Source organism: Chelonoidis abingdonii, chromosome 11 (assembly GCF_003597395.2).
Source record: "Chelonoidis abingdonii isolate Lonesome George chromosome 11, CheloAbing_2.0, whole genome shotgun sequence".
Taxonomy (NCBI): domain Eukaryota; kingdom Metazoa; phylum Chordata; order Testudines; family Testudinidae; genus Chelonoidis; species Chelonoidis abingdonii.
The window spans coordinates 60,243,666-60,248,242 of record NC_133779.1 but is presented as its reverse complement, the minus strand read 5'-3'; the positions used below and the strand labels follow the sequence as shown (position 1 = coordinate 60,248,242).

Below are 4,577 nucleotides of genomic sequence, written 5' to 3'. Positions count from 1 at the left end.
TGTAAAGTAAATAAGGTTTCTAATGTTTAAGAAGCTTCATTTAAAAATTAAAAATAAAATGCAGAGCCCCCCGGACTGGTGGCCAGGACCTGGCAGTCGCCGGTGCCAACTGAAAATCAGCTACTGCCACTGTCCAGCACCCGTGCCCATAGGTTGCCTACCCCAGATTAGATGTTTAACCATGGGATTCTTGCTCATTGACGTACAGAGTTGAACTGGTAACACATTTTAAGAAATCAGAAAGAATTTCTTCCCCCAAATATTATAGGGATTGGGGGTTGGGGAAAGTGGAGAAGAAAGCAGTTGCCATCCTGCCTGATCCATTAATCCAGATTTCATGTTGTGTTCTGAGGCCATGTCTTCACTTATGGAACTTTGATCGATGACCAGTTATATGTCAGTACAAAGCCATCGCAGGTAGTGTAAATCTTGTAGCGCAATGTTATACATACGCTCCCCCTGGTGTTGGTGCTAAGTGCATACTCACCAAAGAGGGCGTGTGTCGATGCACCAACACAGTGAATCATTGGTAGTATCCAACTGTGCAACCCCATCACCATCCAGAGCACTGTCTTTTGGGAAGTTTTGGCAATACATGGGGTAGAAAAAGTAGAAGTGTCCATACAGGGAAGTGAGTGAAGCAAGGGGTAACTTCCAGCATCAACTGTCTCCACCCATAATTTTTGTGCCTTTTAATAAAATTTCCAAGACAAACCCAATGGACTTCCTTGCTGCGTCTGCCATCTGACAGAACATGGCACCTGCCGCCCGCCTGCACTAATTGTCATTAACATGCAAGCACAGGACACATGTCCTCCAGTAGTTGGCAGATTAAGAACCACGAATCATTGGGAAACACCAAAACAATTTTCTTAGAGGACAGAATTGCTATGAGACAATACCTGAGAACCTAATTCAAGGTTGCTGGGAGCAATCATGGGGCAGAGCTGTAGCCACACATGGTGATAGTGCCGCGTTGAGCCCTACTCAAAATGAGCACTGACCTGGTGAGACTTGCACTGGAAATGAAAAGGTAAGGGAATGAATGGAGCATTGTGGTCAGACCTTTGGATGTACAAGGCCACCAGTCCTGGATTGTGTGCGAAGCTCATCCCAACTCAGAATGAGAGCTGCACTACAGTGGAAAGCAAGTCGATTGTGCTGTGGAAACTTAACAATGCCCAAGACGCTCGGCCAGTGTGGAAATCACTTTTGGGTTGGAACATCCATTGTGGGGTGAGCAGGGGAGAGCTCTGGGGTGCAGGGCACAGACACACGGATGCTTTGCTGGCCAAACACACGCCATCTGAGGCTCTCTCTGCGCTGGGTCTGTGTTTCCACCAGTTGCTGCCCAGGTGAGTAGAGACGATGGACAGAGGGCCCCATATTGGGTCTAAAGGGCAATTTCCTTGCTAAGGTCCCCTAGAAGCCACAGAAATTTGCTATTGAAAAGACAAACCAGTGGGACTCCTTGCCACTGGATATCAGTGGTGTTAGCCTGGGAGACTCGTTGCCACTGGCTATCAGTGGGGTTCCCCTGGGGCACTCAGTAGACAGAGGTAGTAGGTGAGGTCTGTGACGTGGGTGAATGTTTCCCCCTTATTTCATGTCAGTCAGACGAGCTGCTCCCCGTTTACAAAGCTCTGAGCCAGAGGTTCTCAACCTTTCCAGACTCCTGTACCCCTTGCAGGAGTCTGATTTGTCTTAAGTATCCCCAAGTTTTACCTTCCTTCAAAACTACTTAAATCAGACCTAAAAATACAGATGGGTCACAGCTGCACTATGCCTAAAAAATTGCTGATTTTCTCATTTTCCCCATATACTTAGAAATGAATTGGAATATAAATGTTGTATATAGAGCAGTACAAACAAGTAATTGTATGAAATATTAGTTGCTACTGACTAAGCTCGTGCTTTTTATGTGGCCTATTGTAAAACTAGACAAATATGTGGATGAGTTGATGTGCCCCCAACAGATCTCTGTGTACACTCACCCCTCGCTGAGAACTTCTGCTCAAGCCAAAAGACCCCCCTTTCTTCCCAAAACCCAGGAGTTCTGACCTCCACTCCACTCCCAGAGCTGGGGTTAGAAACCGGGAGTCCTGGCTTCCAGCCTGCCCTTCTCTAACCATTAGGCCAGTCTGCAGAGCACAGAGGACTCCATGCTGACAAGGCCGTGAGAGGCGCAGTCCCTGACAGCGGTAATAGCCCAGAGGACCCTGCTGAACGGCTGGCAGCAGGGCTGTGGGACAGAGAAGCAGTTCGGTGGCTTGAGGCTTCCTGTGCTACAGTGAGAGTGAGAAGGACCCTGCACGCTCTCACGAGTCACGGTGTAGCAGCAATTCCTGTGGCAGACAGATGAGCACAAGAGACAGGGTGGGGGAAGGGTGATTTTTTCCACCTTGTAGCAGTGAGTTCCACCGGCACCAGCTCAACAAAACCAATCCTCACCTACCTGAGCCAGCCAGTCCCCACTCTGGAGCCAGATCTGAACCAGCACCTCCTGGTGGGGAAGGCCCCATATCCCATTCCCCATCCCTCTGAGCCAGCCCATCCTCCTGATCATAGCCACGTGGAATTATCAGCACAACTGTGTACTTGACCTGCTAGACTGTCCCCGTCACCACTTCTCCACATCTACTATCGCACTTTCCCTCCTCTACTTCCCATAGCACTACCTTGTGGCAGTGAGTTCCACCTACTATAGCCCAGTTGCTGAGACTATCTAGCCTGCATATTCTGGAGGACCAGAGGGTGCCTGGAGAGATATTCTCCAGTGGTGCCTTTGTAACACCCTCTTATTTCTCCCTTTCTCCTCTTCCCCTCCTCTGTCATCCCTTCCAACCCCTCTTCTGTCTCTCCCCAGGGCACCATGGACCAAGGCAACACGATTCTCCCGCCAACCACTGGGGCAAATTCCAGCCAGAACCCAGCAGCTGTGAGCGCCGCTCACCTGGCTGTGGCCATGTTGCTCTGCCCCACCTTCCTGGTGGGTGTGGTGGGGAATGGGCTGTACCTGTGGGTGCTGGGACTGAAGATGAGGAGGACGGTGACCACAGTCTGGTTCCTCCACCTGGTCTCCTGCTACTTCCTCTTCACCTTGCTGATCCCCTTCTTCACCGTCTACGTCCTCCTGGGTTTCCACTGGGTTTTCGGCACGGCCATGTGCAAGCTCCTCAACACCTGGGTCTCTGAGGGCATGTTCACCTCTGTCTTCCTTCTCGCCCTCATCAGCCTGGACCGCTACATCCTCACTCACCATCCCATCTGGTCTCGGCATCACCGCACTGTGCCCCGAGCTCAGAAGCTGGCTGGGTGTGTGTGGCTGGCATCCTTCGGTCTCAGTGCTCCCTACCTAGCTTTCCGGGAGACCCAGGTGGTGGATGGGGGCAGAATCATCTGCATCAACAATTACGCCCTTTCCGGAGTCTGGAATGGAGCCGAGCTGCAGGACCTGGGAAGACGGGTCCACCTGGCCGTCTTCGTGGTCCGGTTTCTGCTGGGCTTCCTGCTGCCCTTCTGCACCATCACAGGATGCTATGTCTGCGTGGGCCTGAAGATGAAGGAGAAGAAGCTGGTGTGGGCTAGGAAGCCCTTCAAAGTCATGGTGGCTGCAGTGGTGTCCTTCTTTCTCAACTGGCTGCCCTATCACCTCTACCAGAGCTTGAATCTCTACAAGAAGGAGGTGCCAAAGTCGGTAACAGGTGCTTTCTTGGTCATTTACACCTTCTCATCCTGCTTCAATGCCTGCTTCACCCCCATCCTCTACCTCTTTGTGGGAGAGAAGTTCTGGCAGGTCTTCAGGACGTCTCTTCTCACTCTGGTCAAAGCAGCTTTTGTTGATGATCTCGGCAGCAGTGCCCATGAGTATAGTAGAAAACATGGGTCTGAAGTTGAGAACACAAAACAGGAGATGGTCTGAAGTTGTCCAGACTTAGGGAGAGTTGAAAACTTGCCATCCCACTTGTTCCTAGATCCCTGATGGCTCTAAAACCTGATGGTTTCCAGGTATCTCATTGTTTATATACCCTGCAGTGTCCCTGAATTCTAGATTCCCTGCTCTCTCCAGAATCCCATGTGTTCTAGGTCTCCCAATTATTTCATACTCAATGGGTCATCAATGGCACCAGATCAGTCACCAGCTCCAGAATCATGTGTGTTTCAGATCACTCAGTGTGTTCTCACCTAATTGACTCTCTTGGATTCTGCATCACTAGCTGGCTCTGGAATCTCTTTTATTGTAAGCCTCTCAGTGGGTTCATATTCAAAGTCCATGGGTTCTAGATTCCTGACTGGGCCTTGGACATCACCAGATTCTAGAGTGTTTTCAAGCCACATAGAATCCAACAGGTTCCAGATTGTTTGCTAAAACTTTCATTGTGGTTCTAAATTTCCAAGTGGTTTTTAATCTATTACATGTGATATATGTGGCAAATTGCCGGTACTGTTATGCTGGGTCTTGCGCTTTCTCTTCTTTGGGGAAGGTTCAGGGCGCCATTGCTTGCCTCTGAACCGGTATTTTAATTACCCCACTAGTGTCCTTGAGGAGGGGAGTGGAGAGGGAGGGACCTGGGCCC

At 50.1% G+C, this 4,577-nt stretch overlaps 1 pseudogene; it reads left to right on the top strand.

Annotated features, from left to right (window-relative positions):
* The first annotated feature begins 1,279 nt into the window (after window positions 1–1,279).
* Window positions 1,280–4,078, top strand: LOC116838276 (putative G-protein coupled receptor 33; annotated as a pseudogene).
* Window positions 4,079–4,577: the final 499 nt, after the last annotated feature.